We start from the raw sequence: 26,619 nt of genomic DNA, 5'->3' as shown, positions 1-26,619 counted from the left end.
ACGTGGAAGTTACTGCAGAAACATTTTAAGAGTTTCACTGTTAACCCTTAAAATGACTTTTTCAAAGTCAGTTTCCTTCTAAGATTCTTATCGCTTTCAGAAAAATAAAAAAAAAGGTTTACCTCTAGAGTCTTGCAGAGACTTGTTCACTGATAAAAGTTGGAAATGTCCATTAAACAGGCTAGTTTCTGTAGTCTTTCTTCATTTTTAAAGTACTCAGAAAGACTCACTGGGTTCTCTTGTAAGTACCCTGACATTTCTCTTTCAACTCAAATATATTCTGAGGATGCTTCCTCTGAGAAGCCAATGACTTTCTGTATGAAGTAGAAAGTTTATTGCTCTTTGTCCAGCTTTTAATTTAGGGATATCTTTTAAACAAATGCAGCATAAATGATCTTTACTAAAGTTAACCACTTCTGTAGCATTTTTTGAACTTCTTTCATTTCTTCTCCAAGTTTCTGGTATCAGTATCTCAGTGAAGAACAAAAAAAGCTGTATTCTGTAATGTCAACATCAGGATTTCTTTTTTCTTTTTAAATGTAGCAAAGGAGTCCAGTTGAGAGAGTATAGTATAGAAGTACAGTGAGCAGTATAGTTGAGCTGATTTTCAGATATGAAGACACATTAAATATATATTGGACTTAGTTTTGTGAGACTCATCTGATCAGAAGACATTGTTTAATTTCACCATCTTACAAATCTTTATAAGTGTTACAGAATGACAAATATTTGTGAAATTGTCAACATATTAACCAAGATAAAAAGGCTGTGGTTTCCTACTTATATAAAACTTTTTAGCATATGACATATCACTAGTAAATCAACTTATTAAACTGACAGTACAGTGATTTCAATTTCTTGTACTTAACCCAGTATTTTAATGTTGGTATTAAATTTTCATCAACTATGTACCATTTTCTTTGTTGGGATAAGATCTGCTACCAAATAATTTACTTCCTAAACCTTTTTGCTGAATGTGTTCTTTTTAAATAAAAGTTTTAATCTGTCTTGATGTTTAAAAAGCTATTTAAAATAATAAACATCCTTGTCAGACAACTGCAATTTAGTCATAAGCCACAGACAATGCAGATCTGGGTTTTGTTTCTTCCAGTCCCCCTTATTATTCTGTGGTACAACCTGCTGGTTATTTTCCCCTTCTTTGGGGTCATTTTGATTTAATTTGTTACCAGTTTCCAAATTTGCTTCTTTCCCCTTTCTCAGCTCTGGGGGAAGCTGTGATGGATCCTTAGCAGTCTTCACCACTCCTGAAGATTATATTTTCTGAACAACATGTAATCTTTCACAACTTTCAGGCAACAGACTGCTTTGAGAATTTCCACTACACTGTGCAGTGTGGAGTGGTGAGACCCACTTCGTTTTCTGAATCCAGACTGCCCACAATCCCTGCCGGTTCTTTGATAACTTCTTCTCTATTCATGTGACTGCTACTGCGAGATTTGTACACAATCTGAAATGTCTCTTTGGTGCTTTAAACCAGGTTTCCAAAACTGTTTCTGCATATCTTTCCATATCTTCAAAGAAAGCTTTGCGTGTGCTTCAGATAAGTAACATTCATAAAGTAACTCGGGTCTTCCTTTTCTTAGTTTTCCCAGAGAATACGATGCATCAGTTTCTCAGGCTCTATCCCCAGTGTCCTGATGAAGACAATGTGATTTGCTCCACTGTCTACTGTCTGGAATCTTCTTAGCCTTTTCTCTGTAGAATCCTAATGTTGCTAACTTCCTTCTTCAAGGCAGCCTCGACATCATCTCCCTCACTTCCAGAGAGCTGCCGATCCTTGTCTGTAAACTTTTCAGACCCATACAAATTGTCGACATATTCCTTGATCCGGCTGTTGGCCTCCTCCACGCATTTGCGTTGCTTCCTGTTACAGGTGATGAGGATTCCCAGCAGTACTGCTTGGCCTGCGCATACTGAGCCTTGCCTTTGAGCTTCCCACCCCAGGTAGAGGAAGCAGGCTGCTGGACCTGGGCCACCAGGACACCTGAGAGCCGAGCCAATGACACAGGCGTTTCTCCACCAAAATATATTTTTTGATCATAACTCATTCTCATAGGAAAAGTACTGATGTAATTAGATCCAAATAACTTTTGACAATACGGCTGTCATCTTTAATGAAATAGTGGTTGGGTGATTCTTAGAAGAAATCTTTGCATAAAATAAAACATACCAAGAATTGATCTTGATATCATAATCTTAAGTGAAATAATTCAAACATGCATGCATAAATATCACATTATCTCAGTTGTGAGAAACTGAAAGTGTAAGAAAGAACCAAAATGTATAACAGAAACTGTGAAATAGGAAGAAATTGTTCAAAATGAAAGGGGAATTGAGGGGAAAGGGCAAATGAAGGAAGAGAAAATTTAAAAATTAGAAAATAAGGATAAAATGGAAACAGTGCTTTGTAAATGAGGGAAAGAGGGGTGGAAGGGAGAGGAGGGAATGGGAAAAGAGAGGAATCAAGATATATCATGCACAGGTGCAAATTCCCTATGATGATTGTGACCATTATGTAAATCTGAAATATATCAGTAACCTTAAAAAATAAAATAATATATTCCACTCGGTAGTATGGTACCATACAAGAGCCCTTGTAACACATGACAGAGGCTTGAGCTTGCAAACTGACAGGAGGGTGAGCTTTGATTTCTAGTGGCTGGAAGAGCAGGAAAGGAAGGAGGCAGGATAGTTTCCTGAGAACATGGAGGGATGCCTCGAGGCTGTCCAATGAAGAGCACAGTGTGGACCACACGCGTTTATGTGTAGTGGAGTCAGGTTCTCCACAAAATATGGGTGAGAAAATCAGCAGAGCAAGCAGAATGCAGGGAGACTGCAGTTAGCAGAATAAAGCATCCCTGAAAAGTGACAAAGAAGACTTTCTACACAGCCAGTGGTTATGCTGCTGTGATGTTTCCTCAGTCAGTATGGTCAGCAATCAATTCTATTATGTGAATTTCTTCAGCAGACTTAGTTTCACCAGGGCAGGGAAAGGGAAAGTAGGTTTCCAAGATCATCTAGGGCCAGACAGTTCAGATAAAGGAAAGGAATACAGGAAAGAAGAAAAGTTTGACAGACTTCTGACAGAAGGGTTATTGATTAAAAAATAGATCATAGAGTCTTAGTGAAAGAGGAAAACAAAGAAAAATGACAGATAGCTTTTTAAAATGTAAAACCTCTTCACATTTATGTTATAATATTGCTTACAAAAATTATACCTTAATAAGTTTAATTGAGATTTTAGATTAGAACACTCAGTGTTTTTATTGGGCATCGTTTTGAGAGGTGAGTTAATTAAGAGGATTTTTCTTGAGGAGAACTGTTGAAACAACATAGTAAGAGATAAGATTTCATTGTAGTTCGCATGACTGCACTTTATGTTCTGCACAAATTGAAAAGGTAACTTTAATATTCATGTATTTGAAACTATGATTGCGTGGTTCTTTAAAAAACCTTTTTTTATAATTATATTAGAAATGCTGCTTCTTTCTAGTCACATTGTTGAATGATCAATGATTTTATCATAAAATGATTAAAACCTGCTAACAGGAGACTGAAGATGCTTTCAGTATCTAGATAATTTCCCCTTAGTGAGTTGAATCTTATCATGACAACAAATTAACTTTTATAGGCTTCCTTTTACTACAGCATGTCACTACTTCATTGCCTCGAGCACTGAAAGGAAAAAGTTTAATCTGTATTTTCCATACTATGGAGAAAAAAAATCCCAACTTTTATCTCTCTTTATGTTGTAGTCAGAGGTTTGCAAGGAGAAAGACAATACAGGACACATAATTTATAGTATGATATACAATGGTCACCCAACGAGTCAAATAAAATGCAAGTGTAGGAAATCTGTCCACAACACTAAATAACCTAGAAAATACAGCTGAGGGCCGGGATCCCACGGCAACAACCTGCATGAGTTCAGCTGACAACCTAGAGCCTATAACAATAACTCATGCAAATCTGTCTCATGAATCTGCACAGGGAAACCCCAAGGTCATCAGTGGAAGCTAGGAAGTCTGTGCCAACAGGATGAAGAATCTGTGCCAGTGGGCTGAGGGTTCTGTACTGGAGCTAGAAAGAGACGCTTAAAGTAAGGACCAGGACTCCCCTGAAAAGCATTGTGGCCATCCTCACCAACAACAAAGTCCCAAATTCTTCCAATGATGAGAACAGCAGAATCTACATCAGGAAGCCAGCATGACAAGCTCTCCTGGAGATAAATTATCACACATCTTTCCCCCTGAGCCAAGAAGTAGTGCTCAAAGTAAGGACCAAAGCTCCCCCAAGGTGAACCACAACCATTCTCAGTGACAAGGTGCCGAGCTCCTTGGATGATAATAGCCAAGTTCATATCAGCGAGGCCAGCATGACCAGTTTCTCCAGGAGAACCAACAGCTCCAAAAGAACCAAACAGCTCTGAACAACAATAATGCTTAGGAGAATGCACAACACTAGTAGCCTCTCAGGGTCTCCTTTTTATGCTGGCAACTTTCCCCAAGTGGGTCATCTATACTCAGTACCATGCTGACTCAGTACAGCTGCTGTTTAAATTGACCACCAGTTTTTAATTCACCACACTTTATGGTATCATTTTCTCACTGGAAATACTCCATTAAGAATTTTGGAAATTGATGACCATGCTTTTAACTTGCTTTATTCTCTAAAGATCAGTATGCTGTAGTCTTTGGTATAATTATGTTGTTGAGAAAATAGAATCCTCTTGTATTTTGTCTAGAAAATGAATTGTGCTTTTTTTTTATTTGTCTGTATTCATACAAAGATTTTCATGCCGTTTTATTCCTGTAATTTTATCTAAATAGATTGCCATCACATGAATACAATGAGATGCTGGAGCAATACCAGAAAGTATTACAATTTGGCTAAACCTGTGAGTTCTTTCAAAACATTACTATATTTCTTAAATTTTTACTTTGTTCTAATTTGATATTTTATCACTTGCCTCCAAAAGTATCTGTAGTTCTTTTCGGTCTCTGTAAGGGACTAAAATGACAATTAAGGAAGAAGAATTAGAGACTCTGAGAAGTAGAATTAGAGTTTCTCAATTCCTTTTCTTTCCTATAACCATTGTACTCCTCAGAAAAATTATTTTCAGTTCACAAAAATTTTCAGTGAATTCACAGAATGATTTTATGAAGAAATGAAAGTAGATGGAATATGGGACCAATTGTTTATTTTGGTGATCCCACAGTAATAATTGTGAATTTTCTGCTCTGCTTTTTTACATCCATATCTTCTTCTGCTTTGTAATATCCATTGGCTTGTCAAAATATGCATACTCAACTAACAAAAGATACCTTTTCATCAAGACAGCAGAAGATAGAAGCACCACAAAGAATGGGGAATTCTAGAAGTACAGTTTTAGCAGTGGTGCTAGTGTGGCTATCACATGTTCTAACTGAAGCTGCAGGAGTAATGATTACTCATCATTTACCTACTTACAACCAAATTCTGGGGATAGTTCATAGCTCATTGTTCTTCTTAGAGTTCTGCTTAGTAGGATACAAGTGCCTCCATAGACTTTGCCACAGTGAAAGATAAACTTGCACTGTGTCAACTTCTGAAGTTTAACTAAGTGACTCAGCAGGGAGCCAGGGTCCTTACTTTGAATATCTTCATCCTGTGCAAGACTAGGGCACAGAGATCTTGTGAGTGTTACATCTACTCTGCGGAGTGGGGTGTGGCCTATGTACAATATAAGGGAAGAAAAGAGGCTTGCTCTGCCCCTTGTTTTGCTCTGGCTGCTTTTGCTGGCTGCTACCTCGGATCATTGACCTACTGCTATGCCACCCTGCCTTGGAGCCGGCTGATTATGGACTCAAACCTCCACAAACAGTGAGCTAAACAAATCTTTCCTTCCTTAACTTTGGGTGTTCCAACAAGACAAAAGTAACTAAGACCGTCATCATTTAGTAATGCTGAGTGAAATAAACCAGACGCACAAGCTTAAATAACACATCGTTTCTTGTATATGAGAAACCCAAGCTATAAAAGAAGAGCAAAATAAAAGATAGATAAGAAGAAGAACAGATACAGACCTTTCTCAAATGGAAAGGGATAAAGAGGTAAAGGGAGGGAGTGAGAATGGGAGACAAGATAATTAAACAAATAATTAAAATTTATTATGTTCATGCACTAACCCCATACAAGGGATGTGAACATTAGACACTGAACACATGGACTGATAAAAAGTGGAGTAAATAAAATACAAAGAGAAAGTTATGCAATTGTCACATAGTATGTTATGCAATTACTATGTAAAATCTTATGAAATAAGAAAGATTTTATTTGAATATGGGGTATTATACAGCTTTCATAAGTTACACAGCATTTATGAGTGTCACTTATTTATTCCACAAATGTCAGGCCCTTTTACTCTGCCAAATATTTATTTGTGTTTTACATGCTTCAGCAAATAAAACTAATACATATTATTTTTATTTTATTTTATTTTATCTTATTGTACCAGGAATTGAAATCAGGACCTTGTGCTTGCCAGGCAGGTGCTTATACTGCTGATCTATATTCCCAGTCCCACGCTCTGTCCTTATGAGATTCACAGTCTGGAGCAGACAGGTATTAAAAAGGGTGACATTAAAATATGGAATTTAAATATTAAATGTGAATCGACAGGCAAAAACTCACAGAGAAGATAGGAGCTAACATAAGGATGAATATCATAGGTAATGGTCATGGAAGTTCTCTTCCAGTGATGGCTCATATTAATTCTGATATCCACAGGAAAGCTTCCCAAATACAGGAAAGAGAATATCCCACAATTCTGAGATTAATACGCTCAGGTTCAAGATATAGAAAGGCAGTGGGTTGATACATATTGACAACCGTGAGGACTCTAGTGTTGAGAACAGCCCAGAGCAAAGCTGCTTTGCAGGCCACAGCCTGCTTTCTGGACAGCAGAAAGTAATCTGAGCACTGGCATCTAACTTAAATGATCACAAAACTCTGCTGCTAGGTTGGGAACACACGGAAGATAGAGGAGTGCAGAAGTAGGGAAGCCAATCAGAAGGACTTGCAGTAATCAAAGAAAAAGATGATGATGCCTCAGACCAAGGGTTTAATGACATAAGAAACAGTCAATGTCTGAACTATATTTTGCCAAAACATCAAGCAAATCCCCTTGAGACTAATTAAATTTGCGGAAGGAACTGTTGCACTTTGGAGTGAAGAATTTCAGAGATTCATTACGCTGTCATGAAAAAGTTACTATATCATTTGCTCTTTCCTTGGTAGAACTGCCATGGAAAACCTATTATAAGAACCAAATACAATAAATAATACCTACCTTTATTTGGGTGTCGATCATTAACTATTATAATCAGACTGTGTCAAGGACCAAACATGCAGGATTATAGCATCATCTTTTAGGAAGTAATACTTCTTGCTTGCATGTAGGAGAACTATTATAAGCCCGTTTTTCAAAAAGATTTCTCTTTCCATTCTTTTTAGAGCTGGGATTAACAATTTTTATTTTGTCTTTATCTCTATCCATTCATAGCTGACAGTGCAAAATGGAACTTTAAAAGTTAGAGTATTTTCTTTTCCATATTTCCTCAGCCCTCGAGCATTAACAGCTACTCCCTCTCTCCTCAGTTCAGAGTATTTATATGCTGGCACTAGGAGATCAAGTCCAGTTCCGTCCCCATAGGCAAGAGAGGAAAGTGTTCAGGCCCAGGCAGGGATGAATCAAGCCTGCCAGGTCTGTTATTTCATCTACTACTTTCCTATATCGTTCCTTGCTAGAAAAGACACCAACACACATATACCCGGGAAGGTGGTTGTTTGAGGCAAATGGCTCCTCCGTCTTCTTGGTGCTAGTTCTAAAGAGAACTTTTTTTTTCCATTTTGCCAAAAGAAGTATCTTCCTTTGGTTTGGTTGGCAGTGAGGGAAAAACCTGAGCATATGAATGTAATTGATGACTAAATGCACTGAGGGAACCCAGGCTGATTCCATATCTTGGCTAATGTGGATAGAGCTGCATAAAGATGGAAGTGCATGTATGTATCTCTCTGGCACATTGATTCTGTTTCCTTGTTGATATAGATCATGAGCGAATGCTGGGATGTAGAGTACTTCCTTTTTAAAAATTTTTTTGAGTAAACTTTATGTCGTTTTCCATAATGGCTATAATTATTCATCATCCCACTTGCATTGTGGAAGAGTTTCCCTTTCTCCACATCCTCACTAGCATTTGGGATTTATTTGCCTTCTTGATAGCAGCCATTCTAAGTGGAATGGGATGATATCTCATGGCGGCTTTGATGTGTGTTTCCTTGGTGATTAGTGATGTTTGGTATTTTTTCACATTGTTGACTTTTTGAGGAACATTTTTTGAGAAATGTATATTTAGAACATTTGTCCATTTTTAATTTGTTTACTTTTTTGCTGTTGATTTTTGTGTGCATTCTTAATAGCAATTGCTTGTTGGATGAATAAATAGCAAAGTTTTACTATTCAGCCTGTTTTCTCATTTTGTGTCCTTTGCTATGCAAAAGCTTCCTACTTTGATGTAATAACTTTTGTCTGTTTTTTCTTTGTCACCTGTGCTGTTGGTGTCACCAAAATATTGTCTTTACCAACGTTGGGGACTATTTTCTCTATGTGTTCTTTTACTAGTTTCATGTTTTTGGGTCTTCCATTTAGGACTTTGATTCACTTTGAGTTCATTTAGATGTATGAGGAGATAAAAGTATTTAGTTTCATTCACCTGTATTTGAATATTTAGTTTCCTCAAAACAATTTATTTAAGAGATTATTTTTTTTTTTTTTTACAATGAAGATCCTCATTATATTTATCCAAAACTTGTTTGATTTCAAGTTCATGGATTTAGTTTTGGGTTTTCTATTTTATTCTGTTAGTTTATGTGTCTGTTTTTATGCTAACACCACAGTATTTGGCTTCGATATTTTTGTCCTTTTTAAAGTCAGGTATTCTGATGTCTTCTACTTTGTGGTGCTATGCAAATTTTAGGGTTATTGTTTTCTATTTATGTAAAGATTATCATTGACATTTTGATGGGAATTCCCTAAATTCCTTTGTTGCTTTAGACAGTGGAAGCATTTCAATAGCGTTAATTTTTTGTTTATGTTTTTGTTTTTGTTCGTACGAGAATTGAACTCATGACCTTGCACTTGCCAAGCAAGCACTTATGCTGCGGAGCTAAATCCCCTGCCCCAATGGCATTAATTTTTTAATCTGTGAACTCACAAGGGATATTTTCCCACTGTTGTGCACTCTCCAGTGTCTTCAGTTAGTGTGTTAAAATACTTCTGTATTTAAATTCATTCCTAAGATTGTTTGTAGCTATTGCGAATGGAATTTTTACTTGATTATTTTTTTCAGCAAGTTCACTGTAACATGTAAAAACACTATTAATTTTTGTGTTTTTATTTCACATACTGAAACTTCACAGAATTTGTTTTACCAGTTCAAACACTTTTTGGCCAAAATTACATTTTTCTACTTAAGTTCATATCAAATGCAAATGAAGATGATTTGGCTTCTTACTTTCTAGCTAGGATATTCTTTATTTCTTTCTCTTGACTGATTGCTTTTAGATCTCCAGCCGGTCTTGAAGATGACTGATAAAAGCAGCAACCTTATGTTTTCTCAGTCTTAAGAAAGCACTTGCAGCTTGCCCTGTTCAATATGATTTAGGCTATCTGTGACATTCATAGCATTTTTCATATCGAAGTACATTCTAACTACACCTAATCTGGTGAGCGTTTTTACCATGAAAGGATGGTGAACTTTATCAAATATTTTCTGCATGTATTGTGACAATTAAACAGGTTTTTCCAGTCATTTGGTTATATGATATATCCAGTTTTTGCTTTGGATATGTTGGAGCACATTTCATCCCTAAGATAAATGCTACTTTATTTGCTATATAGTCTTGTTGATATGCTATTCAATTCAGAATGCTTGTACTTTGTTAAGATGTTTTATATCTGTCTTCTTTAGGTGTGTGTGAGCATGTTGTGTGTGTGTGTGTGTGTGTGTGTGTGTGTGTTTGGCTTTGGAATCAGAGCAACCCTATGTTCACAGAATTAGTTTGGAAGAATTCCCTACTTTTTGTACTTTTGAAATAGTTTGAGATGAATTAGCATTTCGTTACACTTTAAAAGTGCCACAAAACTCTTCAGTAAAGCTGTCTTGTTCCTGGAGTTTCCTTGTTCAAAGATTTTTAAAAATTGTTTTTATTAACTCAGTCTTGTTATACGTTTTTGGTTTGTTCAGATTGTCTATTTCTTCATGTAGGGTTTCTAGCCATAATATATACGTTTCTTTAAAAAAATTCCTTTCTTCTAAGTTTCCCAAATTGTTGATGTCTCAGAGCACGTATGATCATATACTTTCTTCTATGCTCTCCTGTGTGACATATCTAACTGCTCTCACCCTTCTTATATCTCTATCTCTGCTGAACATGCAGTTTGTCTTTCTCTATTTGCATGCCTCAGTTCACTTTGGCAAAAATCTAGGGAAAAATGACTCTGCATCTTTCTATACTCTTCTCTGAAACATCTGGTATGGTATTGACTCATTTCTTTAAAGCCAAGGAAATATCTTCACTTCCTTCTCAATCTATAAATTTAACTCAATTATTTTTAAGTTACTGGAAGCTCTATCATTCTTCACTTTGAAGGTTTATTTGTTGGTAACTCTATAAGTGAACTTTAACACAAGTTTCTATTTGTAAGTTTCAACCTTTATCAGTTATTTTTGGATATATATATATAATCAAAATGTAGCCTCAACCTCTTAAAAATGAAACTGGTTTAGATATTACCTATAGATTACTAATAGATGTTAGCTAGTTGTAGTAATTACCATACTGTTGAAATGAAAATTGTAAAATGGCAAGTGAATAGTCATCTTAAATGATTTTAAAACTTGAACAAAATTTTACACATGAATTCAAAATAGATAGTTCAGATAATCAAAATATATCTGCTGTGTGGTGGATTGACAACTGGTAGGCAACTTGTAACACCCAGCTGAACTGAATCAGTGTGGTACTAGGTGTGGATGGCCCACCTGAGGATTGTTGCCAACATGAAAGGAGAACTGGAGAGGAGGAGGGTGCTGTTGGCTCTCCTGGAGAAGCTTGTAATGTTGGCTTTCCCGATATGAACTCAGCTGTTCTTGTAACCAGAGGAGCTTGGGACCTCGCTGTTGTTGAGGATAATTGTGGTACTTTGAACATCGCTTTCTGGGTGCAGTGCAGATACCTCAGCCTGCTATCACAGCTCATTGCTTTCGCTGGTGCGGACTTTCTAGCTTCCACTGTCGACCTTTGGGCCTTGCCAGTGCAGATCCATGAAACAAGACATGCATAAGACATCATCATGGGCTCCAGCTGGACTTGTGCAGGAAGGACATGACCATGGAATCCAGGCTTTCCACAGGATTCTTTTGTATTGACTCTTTGGGTAACTATTATGAAATAATTATATAAATAATTGAGTCCTGTATTAATTTTTCCCTTGTAAACCCTGACTATAGCACAATTTCTATAATTTAGCTATACAATTTGAATGACTTTTCTTACAGTCAAAATTATGAAGTAGGCAAGTTGGTATTAAGAATTCTTTATTATATATTTTTTATCATATATTTCCCCCATGCATTTATTTCCTAATTTTTAAATGAAAGAATGCAAAAGGAGAATATATATATATATATATATACATAAACACAGGACAGTTAAGATAGTTATACTCTGGTTTCTTTTGTTTATCAAGGGGAAAGTTTTGTGCTACTAATTTTCTGGACAGTGTTCCATGCCTATGTCTTGTACTCTAAACTTTACTGTGAATATAACAATATACCGTGTATTGATTATTTTTACTTTCCTACTAGCCTGTTTTGAAGCATTTTTGTTGTTTGTTGTAATCATTGTTGTTGCTATTTCTTACTTTTTTCTGTTTAAAATTTTAAAAAGGTTGAAATAGAGTTATTTTTCATCTTATCCATACTAAAGAGTGGAAGATACAGTTTGTGGCCTGACCCACATAAACTAAGCCAAAAATGGAAACAAATTTGGCTTTATTTGAAATACCATTCATTGCCAAGCAGCAGCAGCTATGTGTGGAGGAAAAGACGGTAATTACCAGTTCTGAAATTTACCATTACTTTCCTTTTCACTAAGCTAAATGGCAGGGCTGAGCTCAGTGGTTAAAAACAAAATAAATCTTCAAGTCATATGCAAGTCACATTTTGAAAAATATGATGCCTAGGGAGACACATTATACAATGGAAAACATCTATAGTGATTTGAATATGTATAAAAGTAGAATTTATTTTGGGATATAAGGGAAACAAGCAGTCTAAAGATAAATTCAGTTTTGGAACTAAATTGGCCACAACTGACAATTCCCTTGATATGCAATTTGTAAATAATCACTTTGTTAGCAATTTGAGGGTTTATGTCTACTATTACCAGAAAAAGGTTATTTCAATAAAGTTTATACTTAATTCAATGCAAAACTATTTGGACTTAGGCTTTTCCATGAGATTTTGTTGTTAGAAACTCTTGAAGATTTTCTTTCCAACAAAGATTTTAAAGAGAAAATCTTTTTGACTACCACATAATTTAAAATTTTATCACTTAGCCTAGCAGTGACAAATATAGTATATAGCCTATTTATACACACATCTACCTGGGCATACACTAAGGTGTTAGATTCTTTAGAATAAATACATATAATTGGTTAGATTTTCCAAAAGCGATGAACATTATAAGATATGATAAAATTTTATAATCAAATTTATTGATAATTTCTATTTGTGGATTTCATCTTCCTTTTAAATGTATTTTCTGCATTCTGAGTTAACATTTAGAGAAAATTCTGCCCTATTAGTAGTCAGTTGGTCTATGAAGAAACAAAAAACTAAGGCAGTCATGAATGACACTGATTTTTGCATACTTTAGGCAATTTAATTTCTACTGCTTCTCAAATTGGTTATTATAAAATATATTCAGAACTGTATTTAGTTGCAGGTGTGTCTCTAACTTTGTATAACTCATCAAGACTAGCTCACACTCAGGGAATATTTCAATCTTGTAACATATATTTAAATATTTTAAAAACAGCTAAAACAAATAGAATGTCAAAGTTTCTTATAACTTACTCTAAGAATAACAATAAAAGTTACTCATTTTTACACTTGTTACCTCGAATCATATGAATCAAATTAATATTTAAAAAGCAATTCATTTTTTCCATCTTGTGTGCATTCCCAGAGTGTTGGAGGATATGACCACAAGTCTATGGGAGGATGTCCCACATCCAGAGTCAGAATAGATCATAGTTTTAGCCACATTATTGTGTGTTCAGTATGTTTAGTTTTAAAGATCTATGCAAACAGTTGGATAAATGATAGAAGGTGAGGACTGGCAGAGTGATTATGGCATGCTGTGCAGCTATCCAGAGCCCACAGAAAGCAGCTTTATTTATATGTAGAGCACACTTGATGGAGAAACCAACTATAGCAATGCCTTGGGCTTAGGAATAGCATGATCCTAGGAAACCTGCAGAGCTAGTGAATACCTGCTGCCAGTTTCAAAAAGTGGGAAGGTTGTATGAAATGTGCTTGGGAATGGGAGGAAAAATCATAGAACCCCAGTGAGCCAATTTAATTCCAAGAGAAAGCTCAGATCCCAACAGGACTAACTGTAGCAAAACTGGGATGCAGAAAAAGAGGTTAGTTGATGCAATGCAAAGCTATTCTAGATGTAAGCACAAAGCTGCGTATGATAGCTCTCATGCGGGAACACTGGGTGCTAGACTCTGATGGATCTTGGCCTTGTCTGCTAAAATTTCCCACCATGCCAGAAACTTAACAGTGCTATCCATGAGATGTTGGTATCAATGACACCAGCAATAAGTTTACCCAGTTAGTTTTGGAACTCTTAGAGTGCAGAGTTTTGGATCAAAATGTTTAGGTAAGCAGGTTTCATTACTGAGACTGATTTTGTAATGTCTATAAGGATCTTCATTGAAGTGTTTAGATAACAGCAGTTGCTTCATTTAGCAATATATTTTCTCCAAATAAGTTCTCTAATGTAACCCCTAATTATTTATTTGATTTTCCTTGTATATATTCCTATTCTTTTTCAGACCATATTTTGTAATACTTCTTCAATAAAACATTATTCCTAATGATTTCTAATAAATAGAAACATCATGATAAAAACTTGGAATAGGATAATTTATGTAACTTGGAGTAGGGTAATTTGTGTAAAAAATCACACAAAATTTAAAGTAATAACAGAGAAATCTTTGAAAAAATATGTACTATATCTCTTTTCATTTCAGGGAGCTGAATTGATTCTGTACACAGTTTTGTTTTCCTTGAACTCAGATTAATCTTCCCAAATCAAATAACCTTTTCCAGCATTCATTCTGTAAGTTTAGAATATGCTTGTGAAATCAAAACTATCTTGAAAAATCAATGTTGCTTTTGTTGGTGAACATTTATAAATTGAGATGTTTTCTGTGTTTGAGAAGTTGTACTTTCTTCGCTTTTCCTTTGTGTGCTTCAAGATTTATAATAGGCAGCCAGAAGCCATGATTGAATTTTTAGTTTTATACAACTCCAAGTAGGGAATGTCACTGGTTGTTTTTATTGGATTTTTAGTTAAAGCTTCTGAATAATTTTGGGCAGGAACTTCCTTTCTTTTCTTCAGGTTAAAATTATGAAGCATTGACAAATGTTCTTGGAGTTGATGAATAGAAATACAGTTATTTTCGGGCTTTAAAAAACTTCCGAAATCTTTTATGGTCCCTCTAGTAGAGTGCATGTTAGCCCACTGAGGCGGAGTTAACTATCAGCTTGGTAGACTCAATGGTGTTTGTATGTTTAACTTGGAAGCAGGGGTACTCTGCATGGCACTCTCATGACATCATTCTGTGTGTTTTACAAGGGTCTCTGTGACACTGCTGGATCTTTTGTCATATGTGAGGGAGACACACAGTTGTTAAATAACAAGGTAAATAATCATCTTCTGATTATAGTAGTTGAACACTGTTCTCTAGTGGATTTGTCACTTGTAATTCTTTTTTTTTTTTTTTTTTTTGTCTGCATTTCATTAGAATGGATTGATTATTTGTAATATCCTCCTGCTGGTTATTCCGATCAACTTAATGCATTATCTTCAAACCATGGCAATGTCTCAAAAATATGATAGAGTGATACTTAGATTCTTCAGGGACTTCTTAAACAAGATTGCTTTTCCAACTTACTTTCCTTCTTTTACACTTTACCTTTTTTTGCAAAGCAAATATTTTTCATTTTCTACATGCTCTGAGCAAGCTTCTGTTTTAATCTTCCATGACTTAATCTACTACCTAAATATGAGACAGTTGGAGACTCTGTTATCATTTCCTGTTCTGCTTGCCTGCTGTGCTTTGATATTTTAATTTACAAGCAATAGGCTTCACTGTGCAGTTTCCTAAGAGATAATTCAGAGCCTAACCAAGCCTTTTAGGGTCTAGTAAAAGTCTGAGAGTGAATTTATACAAATGGTTTATTGTGAATTTCATGATGCAGGAATATAATGCTCAACCATCATTTATTCTATAAGAGAGTGTTTTTAGATCTTGCATATGCTCCTCACATATGTTTATGGCAGTTTAGATACAAGTGCATATTTTGAGCACACATCTCATTCCCCTATAGTGTGATTTACAAACAGCTCTTTGACAGAGTATACAGTAATTACTGAATTATGCCAGTTAAGAGTCTGAGGGAATAATTATTTTTGTATGAAAAACTGTTAAAATCCTGAAAATGTGAAAATTCACATATAGAATATGTGATCTTTATGTGTAAATACATCATGAAACTTTTGTCCTAACTTAACTGCAGATGCAGTTGAGCCATTTAACAATTATATATAGCAAAAGTTATGTGACGCTGAACGTTGTAGCAGAAGCTGGAATTTCAGAATGCATAGCTTTATTGAATACTTCTGCAAAGTTTGCTAATGTGAGACCGTGTGTGTGTGTGTGTGTGTGTGTGTGTGTGTGTGTGTGTGTGTGTGTTTTGTCCTTTTGAGACAGCTTCTCACTGTGAAGTTCAGGCTGGCCTTTAGCTCACTTTGTTGCCTAAGCTTGTCTTGAATTTGCACCAATCCTGCCTCAGCCTCCTAAGTGCTGGGATTATAGGTGTGGACCACCACACCTGGCTAGTGTATGGTTTTTGTAACAAGTTAATTCAGTCTGGAACCTTATATATAAGCAATTTGGCAATTCAGTCACAAAAGAAATTGATATTTGTATAAAACTGAACCCATGCCAAATTATTATTTTCAGTGTTCATAGCACAAGGTTATCAAAAATAAAAGGAAGCACAATTTTTATCTTTTTAATTTTATTTTTAAGAACAAAATATATTTATTGAGAGAAAGAAAGCTTCTGTCTGAGATACAGAGAGAGAGAGAGAGAGAGAGAGAGAGAGAGAGAGAGAGAGAGAGAATGGGCCCTGAGTGGGTTGCCAAAGACTATCTTTTCTAGGGCTAGAGAGTAAAACCACAAAGTGAGGCAGGTCTAAGGTGGAGAAAATATGGGAATTTGCAAGGTAGGCATGGGGTGTGACAATTTATGGTCAAACAATAAGATTAATTGGTAAAACTAACTAAATTGGGAACAAATGGGAAAATGAGTCATGTAGCAAGTGGGCATGTTTAAAGAGCAGGGATTCTTCCTGTAAGGGTTGGAATGGTGATTCCTGAAGGAAGTACAATTTTTAGAGAATTTAGTGAATTTACTGACTTTCAGCATGCACCAGTGAAGCAGCAGACCAAAACTGGTGTTTTCTTGGAGTTGTGAGTGGATTCCATTTTGGTAAATAAGAGCCATAAGTATGAAAATGGTTAAGACAGACAGTAGTCATTCTCCAGTCTTGATTTTCCTTATTTAAACTGCAGTTGCACCAAAATGATATGAAATTATCTCAACTATTTTATATTTTCTGTTGATAAAGACATGAGTCCAAATTTTAAATAGTAAGTGCATTGTGTAATGTAAGTATAAAACTGCAAAATCTTGTTGCTCAACTCAAAAGTTTGGCATATATAGGTAGAAAAGAAACAGATATCATGCCTACTATAAAATAAACACAGCATCAATATATAATAAATATCAGAATTGTTCAATAATGAAATCGTACTATATTCATTTAAATAGTTCTGATATACATTTAAATGTTGTTCATTCATAGAGACACTAGATAATTCTTCCTTCTGATTTTGTATTTGAGAGTCTGCTGATGCTTCTATCAGTGATTTGCATAACACATACTATGCATTAGTCCCTTTCCTAAATGTTTCCTATATATTAACTTTTCTAATCCTCGCCCCCAACTCTTCAAGATAGGCATGTTTGATCTTACAGACAAGGAAATTGTTTGCCTGGAATTATAGTTTCTGAGGGGCAGAGGCATCATTCTGCCCGAGTTGGGCTGATACCAGAATTTTCATTCCTATATACTCTGTGATGACTGTCTGATAGTAGTTCTATAGGTTAGTGCACCTGATCTTAGCCAAAAAGCAAGAAGCGATTATAAGTTAGTAATGATTACCATAAAAAATGAAAAATAAGGTCAATCAGGCACATATCTAAAAGCAAAGTCAGGCTCTCAGGAGAGTACTAAAAGGAAAACAACAAATGCCATTTTGTGAAAGCCTAGACAATACAGACAGGACAAATAGGAGATGATACGTGGAGCTGTTAAGAAATTACACAGTATGATCATCACTTAAAATCATTGTTAAAATTACTATCCTCCTGATGTAGGATAGCATATCTCACTGTGCTGTGTGTGTTGTCTGAAAATGTTCTTTGGTTAGTTAAATATATCTCAGGAAACATTTCTTCTTCCAATTTCTCTGCATTCCAGGGATACATAAACAATTACACATATAAGTATATAATGGTTTTATCAATAGTAGTCCAGGACACCAATAATGTCTCATTAATGTTCTTAATAGCATTCTCTATAAGTAAATAGGAATGGTAATCTAAATCAATTAATTTTAATTTAACACACTTCATAGGAGGTAGGGAACCCTTTGCATTTGTGTGTGTATGTGTGTGTGTGTATGTGCACAAATACCAAAACACATGCATAGTTTCACATACTTACCCATCATGAAGACCTCAAACAAAATATCTAACTATATTGGAATTTAAATATTCAAATGTAATTAGAGAGGAATTCAATTCATTTTCATGTCAGTGTTATTTTAATTTGACACTAGTTGCAAATGAGCAGGTGGCAAGTGTGTATTCAAAATGCAAATGTTTTATTTTCGTTGACTTTAATTCCTACAGACATTCATTTTACTAATTCTTATGAAAGATTACAGTAAATATCTTCTCTTCGATGGCATTGACTTAGGAAATTTAGCTGTGTATTCTGTAGTACAAGGAGAGGCAGTTCCAGAGATCTGTATATTTGGTTTATTTAAAAATCATAGCATAATATCCCAAGCTCTTTCTTAGATTTTAAAAGCAGTTGTGAAAGTTAGAGAAAGTAAAAGAAATATATTTGATCACTATGACTGTATATAACTCTTTTTTCATTCACATTGTATTTACATTATCTGTGGATTATACATCCACATTCAACCAACTGTGAATTAAAAATACAGAGAAACTCTTGTCTCTATTGAACACATGGAACCTTTTTTTAAAAATTCTCAGTATTCCATAAATAGTATAATGACTATTTACACAGCATTAATATCTATTCAGGGCCATAAATGTTCTAGAGATGATTTAAAGCATAATATACAGAAGGTTGTGCAGAAATACCACATCATTTTACATCAGAGGCTTGACCATTTCCAAAGTTTGATATCTCTTTCTTGGAACCAGTGTCCCATGGATGTCAAACAGTGATTGTACTGAACTTTTTGTCATCCTAACCTCAGCATTCAAATAGAAAGGATAAAAACTGAATGCTCTGAATTTTTGTCCGTTTTATTCATTGCTTTATCTCTAATTTATATGAGTGGTCCTGACATATGGTAGTTTTTCAATGAATATTATGCCCTGAATAAATGTGAAAAAAATAAATGTTAGTAAAGAATGTATCAAGCAAAAGAAGGTCTTAGTGCCTTGCAACATGTTTTCAGAGTATAATTAATTTCTTTTATCTTATAAATGAATATTTCTATGTTTCATATAGAAAGCAGTCAATATATATTTGATAAAATGTATTTAAAAGAAAACATTATAAATTTTTATTTCTCAGTTATTTTTTACTTTTCTGCAGCTTCTGATGATTGTTACAATGGAGAGGTGAGAGAAATATAAAATTCAATATTACTATTTATCTACTTTAATGAAAAAAGGGACAAATTGGCTGGTAGTTTGTGCATTTTGAACTGTTCATTCCCCAGTAATACAAATACACTTTCTCAAAAGCCTTCTCATATTTCTTTTCCCCTTCTAATATTGAACGATACCATAATGTTCTTTAGGGTTTTGTAATTTTTTATGGACAGTTAAACACACACACACAGACACACACAGACACACAGAAGCAAATACAGAGAATAAATCAACTGAAAATATTTATTTACAACACAATAAACAAAGAAAGATACAAATTAAGTACAAAAATGTTGAGAGATGAGTTCACACGTATAATTCAAACTAATAAGATCAGAATTGGATATCGAGTCACACTTTGACAAGTATTAAATATATGGAAGAGAGGAATTTACATATTTGTCAAGTTTTTATTCTTTCCCATTTTTACTGCCTTTTGAAATATACTTATCTTTTTCTGAACAATGTAATGATAGCTTTTCTCATTGTGTCATACAAAAACTGGCTTCAGCAATGTGTAATATATCTAAAATTCATGAGTTTGGGGATGCCTTTCACCTCAAATTAATGCTGGCTAGAAGGAAAGAAATTAAAATTTTTCAAATTAAGTGACTTAGTTGTAAATTGGATGTAAATCACACATTATTTCAGAGAAGCAGTTCCCTTGTGAACATGGTGAGGTTTACCTGCGCAGCACATGTGCAGCAACACATGTCACTTCTACCACACAGGCTCATGTTTTATCACTTTCCGTATCCTCTGCCAGATTTGCCTCAGTTTCTCAGGCTGAGAATTTGAGAGCCTCAAGTAGAATGTTGTAATTTAAACAAGTGTTCTCAGTCAAAATAGGGAGGATCTAACTAGCTCAAGTCCAAAGGTGAGATTCTGGTCAGAGTCAAAGGACAGTAAGCAAGCATTTGATTCCTGGAAATGGTGAGTTTATTTTTCACAGATCACACACAGCCTACATAGTGGTGCTTTTCTCTTTTTACCTTCTTTCACTCATCATCTGTCAGCTCTTGGTGCTTCCCTATGCCATTCTCTGCTCTAGATTTCTTGCCCAAGGTTTCAACTGGTAGGGAAAGGAAGGGTTTAATGTATGCTTTCACATCATCACAAGTGTCTCTGCATGCCTCATGTTCCATTTCCTTGAGGGAACAGTATCTACAATCAATGGTATATAACGGACCCTCTTCTAGTCATTTATATTCGATCATTTATTTATGTCTGTAAATAAATATATTTCATGTGCCCACACATGAGTGCTTTACAAACAGAAAATATAATTTCTCTGGAAGTGGCAAATCTTTGATGCAGGTGCCAATAGATCTAATGACTCATGTGGATCTTTTTCCTGGTCATAGATAGTGCAGCACAGCAGGCCCTACCGGGAGGGTTGGTCAGAGATCTCTCTAGAGTATCTTTTATAAGTGAGGCAATCCTAATCTTTATGGCTCTATAGTCACTACCTAATCACTTGCCTTAATATAAATTCTCAATACCGTCATATTAGGCTTAGCATTAAAACGTGAATTGTGGAGTGGAGGATAAAAACATTGACTATAACGTCATGGGTTCTCATGGGTCCTACTTCAGAGAATTCTCCAGTATTTATTTACTGTTCAAGCCATTCCAGCTTTGGCTATTGAATGCTCTTTTAGTCCCATCAGTGGTTCCAGTGACATATTCACATTATTTTCCTTATTGTTCCTACTAATTGCATTTTAATTGTTCACACTATAAGACAGTCCAGCTCATCTTGTGTAGTTCCAATGGGCCCTAATTCTTCCTACTACAGAATTGGTACTAGCAAACATGCTGTATACTGAGGCATCCTTGCTTCTAGGCCATTTTGACTGAAAGAGCAAAAAAATGCATATGCGTGTGACAACTTGTGCATGCACATGTAACCTAATTCTCTGTCTATAAATGAGCTCATGGTACATCCAGCTCGGCCCATGAATGCATGGATTTTTTTCAAGCTCTTTTCTTTGAGTTATCTGAATCTTCTTGGGCTGGCTCTGATGAAATTGGCTCTATTGTGCTATGAAGTTCTGTAGATGCTGGCAAATGTAGTTACATGCATTGATCACTATGTTGTACTACACTGAAACTCCTGATTTGGAGATTAACCTAAGGACATTTGTTAACTGGGCATTATTATTGACTGAGATGTCCCTAAGAGGAAGTAATATCCTGCAAATACATGTAAATAGGACTAGGTGTGTCTGATGGAGTCCCTGATTCTTTAGCTCTTCAGTGGGTCTACCTAGGACCATATTGTCCAATGTTGGTCAGACAATGGTTTGGGTATCTAAGTGTCTGATAAAGGATCATCTATAGCAAAGGCAGTGAGGAACTGATGAAATATGGCACCCCCAAAAGTAGTGATTAAAATCAAATCAAAGCTAATGCAGCTAGAGAATTTATCTGGATGTCTCCTTGATTACAATGCCATAAAGTATTCCTTTCTGATGACCTTTCTTAAGTCTTAAAAGATCCATCTCTCCTATTCTCTCTAAACATTGATCTACCTTTCCTTTGTTATAGTAATTACACTAGAAATCATTTCACATTAAACAAATCTTGCAGGAGAAATTAGGCGCATTATGTGTCAAGGCCTGCAACTTGAAGGCATTAGAGTCTCAATGACATACCCTGATTGGTGGGTGCTACAATATAGTTATGAATAATAGCAAAGACCTTTTTAGACTATTTGTTTACAATACTGGGGTTTGAGTGAGCTACATATCACACTGAGCCCATTTTTATATTTTATTTTGAAAAAGGATCCTACTAAGTGGCTCACATGCTCAAGTTGGGGGTCTATTTTGTAATTCTCCTGCCTCTGCCTCCCAGATGGAGGATTATAAGAGTATGTCACTGTGTTTGGATTTGTCTAGACTTTCTTAATATTTGCCTAGTTGAATTCATGAGTTTAAGTATCATTAGAGTTTTTTGTTTGCTAGTTTTTACAGTTTTGATTATGGCAGTATAGGTAACATTCCAATTCACAATAAAAAGCCATCACATCTGGGCGTGGAAGTACATCGTAATCTTAGCACTCTGGGAAGCTGAGGCAGGAGGATAGCAAATTCCAGCTTAGCCTGAGCAAATTGGGGAGTTAGCGAGACCTTGTCTCAAAATGGAAAATAAAAGTTGTTCCTTGTGATAATAGACCTGGAAAACTAGTTTACCTTGCTATCTCAAGGTATTATTCAATTAAACTTATTAAGAAACGGTAGCAGGAATGGTAATAATTTTTCTGAGTAAAGTTCTAGTAATGTTTTTTGTAGTCCTTGTTTTTCTCCATATATACACAAAACTTAAAAATTATGTTGTGTCCTTTAAATATGAACACGAAAGGACTTCTAATGTTCTATTGTCATAATACAATGTATTTGTTTTGTCCCCTTTAAAATTCTCATTGGGAAGTACTTCCTACCTTGCTGTCTGGGGCTTACAACACTAGGGTTTGTTGTCTCTGGGAGACAGAGATGAAGCCACTGTCCTCACAGTGGGGTTGGTCGGTGCCTTCTGAAAGGATTGATGGGGGAGGTCTGCGTTCCACCCATTGTGCCCTGGAGAAGACAGTGTTCTGTGCCTGTCTTGGAGACGCAGCAGTGTCCTCACCTGACTCCAAAGCTTCCTCCACTACATCATGGACTGAACAACCTCCAGAATCATGCAAAATAAATCCCTATTGCTTACACAATACCCAGTCTATGGCATTTTTTTTTGCAGCAAGACACAGCTTCATTGTATTTTAAAGTGTGCAAGCATCAAGAAAGTGTATGTCTGAACTTTGATGTGTATGTCGATGACTGATTTTATAGGTATACACAGGTCTGAAACAAAGATCTTTGTAAGTCAACAACCTTCTTAATGATGAATGCGCAGAAGTTTAACTATGTGTAGTGGGGACTTAGGAGAAGTTCTGTCACACCTGTAGCGTGAACACAAGTTATTAGATAAATCCAAACGACGGTGTAAGAATTCAGATGCACTCAAATTTGGCATATACAGTCTTTACATTGACATTGTTTTTTGTTAAGGTTTTAAACTGTAAAATGGATAAAAACTTTTTAATCAAACTTTTGCAGCTTCCCTACAACTTTGCCATAATACTGATCAACACTCCATTTCTACAAAACCCAAGGTTAAAAATAAGTAGCGCAGAACATAAAACATAGACTCATTTAGGTGTGAGTAGTCAAAACAGTTCAATACCCAATACCGGCAGGGCAGGTATGGGGGGACCAGGAGGGACCAGTAAGTAAGTGGGGAAATTCACAGGGTCCCAAGGGGGCAGTGGGGTGAGAGGAGAGTGCACAGCTGAGAAATTTCTGTCAAAGTAACAGCGATTAGAACCTTATGAAATTAGTATGCAAAAGCATTGTTCTTGAAGATGTGAACAATAAAGCTGGCAGGTGCAGGTGAGAACACTTCCTCAGGTCTGCCTCCCCTGCAGTGCTGAATTATTCCCTTCCGAGATTTCATCTTCACCATTGCTGGGTTTTAATCTCTGCATATCTCGGAAGTCATTTCAGTTGCAGCACTGACTTGTGGAAAGCCTCACTTTGCTTCAGGCTAAATCCTGCATTCAGGTTTCTGCTGTGTCCTGGCTGAAATTAATGGGAAAAGTACAGCTGCATCTCCAGGCATAGCTCACCTCCTTTCCCTCCCTGAAGTTCTCCCTCTCTTCAGAATTCTTTGAGATCCATGTTAGTTATCTTTCCATTACATGACAGAATATCTAAGGAAAACAAATTTAAAAAGGAAAAGTTTATCTGGCTTCAAACTCTTGACAATTGTCCTGCCTCAGCTTTCTGAGTGCTGGGATTATAGTTGTGTGCTGCCACACCCTACTGCAAAGGTTTACTTTGGTTCAAGTTTGGAAAGTTTCAGGCCATGATCAGTTGGCTCTGTAGCTCTTAGGTTTGTGGTGAGACAGATCTGCAAGGAAGGGGAGGTCAGGGTGTGTGTGGGCAGGATGACGAGAAAGTACTTGAAGGGCTCAGTTTTGCTCCTTCTGGGTCCCCAGCGTACCGCAATGGACACCACACTTTGCCAGTGGCCTCGGGAAACACACTTGCAAACACATCCAACAGTTCTCCACTAACGTTCTCAGTATCTCTAAATCTTATGAAATGTATAGTCAATCTTCAGAAATTAATCTTCACAAGGTAGCAAGAATTATTTTTTTTTATAGATAAAGCAGCTGGAAAGGTAAATAAGTTAGAGAAATAAATGGCCCAGAGTCAAATCCTGGTCATCTCTGATTGCCAATCCATGCTTTTAAAATGGTACATGAAAAGAGAGCATATTGTACTTATTAATTACTGGAGTTCCATGTTATACATCAGTACACACATGTTTTGTAATCAGGTTAAATATGCCTACTTTTAAAAACAGTTTCCATTTCTTTAAAGGTCTAACAATTGAATCCTTTCTTCTAATTTCTAGAAGTGTACTATAAATGATGGCGAGTCCTTGTCCCAAAACATTAAAAATAAAATTTATCAAAGGCTGGAGATGTAACTCCAAGGCATAGCATCCCTGGACCTCAGCACTAAAAACAGACAAACAACAAATACAAAGCCAAAAAAGTAAAACCCATACATATCTGAAAGTATAGCCCAAAATGGTAGGTATAGTTCCCTGTGAGCAAAAAGATAGACAAGAGATACATTTTACTAGATGAGAGCAAGACAATTGAATATGGTGAAAGACTAGAAAGGGGAAGGCTTTAGGAAACAGGCGGATGGTATTACTGTGTACACTGAGGATACCATTTTGGAAGAAGTCAGATAGATGACTTGGTCTTGTAACTGTATGGTTGTGACAGTTGTGGGACTCGTGGAGATGATCTCTAAGTGTTACAGGTACCAGTACTGGGAGTCAGACAAGGAACATATGTAGGGAAGGAGCTATAGCTATTAAAGTCCTGGTTATCAAATGGAAACCAAAAAGAAAAATGGTCAAATTCTTCAAGAGTGTATTCTGAGGGAGAATTGATTCTGGTAATTTTAAATATTAGTTAATAAGTAAGCCTATATTTATTTATAATTGATGTCACAGTATTTTGGATTTTACTACGAGAGTGGTCCCAAGCCCTTTGATATTGAGAATCACATTTAAACAACATGAAGAAAGGCTCTTATGCTACAGTACATTGATTTGAAAGTGTATGGATGAGCGGTAGATGCAGAGACGTGTTAACACACTACACACGGATGCTAGCTACTGTTGCACTTTCATATGTGGGCATCTGTGGTACAGAAGCATGTGAAGCACATGTAGAACTCTTTTCCAGCTTCCCCACTTCATTGTCTCACACCCCTGTCTTAGAAACTCTCCAGAAGATCTTTTGCCTTAGTAACTATCCACAACCAAAAGCAATTAACTATATTTTTATTATTCTAAAATTGATGAGATGGTACTGATGAATAGATAAAACCAATATTTGTCTAACTGTCTTATTTCCCTGAAAATAAGAGCAGGTCTTATATTAATTTTTGCTCCAAAAGATGCAATAGGGCTTATTTTCAGAGAATATCTTATTTTTTCATGTACAAGGATCTATAATTCATGTAATATACATTTATTCATTCATGTACAAAAATCTACAGATAGTAGATTTTTATACAATCACATCGTTTTCTTTTGGAACATTATTATAACTTACCAACTCCCAAATTCTGGGTTTGGATTTTTTTGGAACTCCGTTTCTTCCTGTAGAACCACTGGCTCCAGTTTCTCATGTGCAGCAGTAGAGCTGTCCTTACATGAGCACTTCCTGTCCATGCACCCTACATATAGTGCACTGACCACACAGCTGTCAGAGACTGTATCCCCTGAATTCTTCACCAAAGTTATGAACTCTTGCAGACTGGGCTTCACAAAGCATTAGATGAAGATGTTCAAGATGGTGTGAAACAACCAAGATGATAATGATTAAGAATGATGTCCCCCCCAAAAAAAAAGGACAAAAAATGGCAGACAGCAAAATCCAGAAAACATTTCTCTATTTCACAAGAGTGTAATAAGTAACTTCATTTTAGCACACAGCTTACTGAGTTATGAGGATCCATATCAGACACAGCCACATGCATTCATTATTCACGCATTATGTCTCTACTCTCCTTTGTCAATAAAGGCTGCTTTCATCTGTTTGCAAAGGCATTTATCACTCATCTAAAGATGAC

General features: G+C 35.8%; 1 protein-coding gene and 1 pseudogene across 1 annotated transcript in view; one reads left to right on the top strand and one right to left on the bottom strand.

Annotated features, from left to right (window-relative positions):
* The window catches only part of Znf804b (zinc finger protein 804B), a 516,344-nt gene that overhangs the window by 310,241 nt on the left and 179,484 nt on the right, over positions 1-26,619 (top strand). The window lies entirely within an intron of this gene.
* Positions 1,064-26,218, bottom strand: LOC106028785 (THUMP domain-containing protein 1-like; annotated as a pseudogene).

The sequence above is a fragment of the Cavia porcellus genome, unplaced genomic scaffold (assembly GCF_034190915.1).
Source record: "Cavia porcellus strain 051 isolate PalLab524CR breed Dunkin Hartley unplaced genomic scaffold, mCavPor4.1 scaffold_2, whole genome shotgun sequence".
Classification (NCBI taxonomy): Eukaryota; Metazoa; Chordata; class Mammalia; order Rodentia; family Caviidae; genus Cavia; species Cavia porcellus.
Note: the sequence above shows the minus strand (reverse complement) of the source record. Positions and strands in the feature narration are given on the sequence as shown.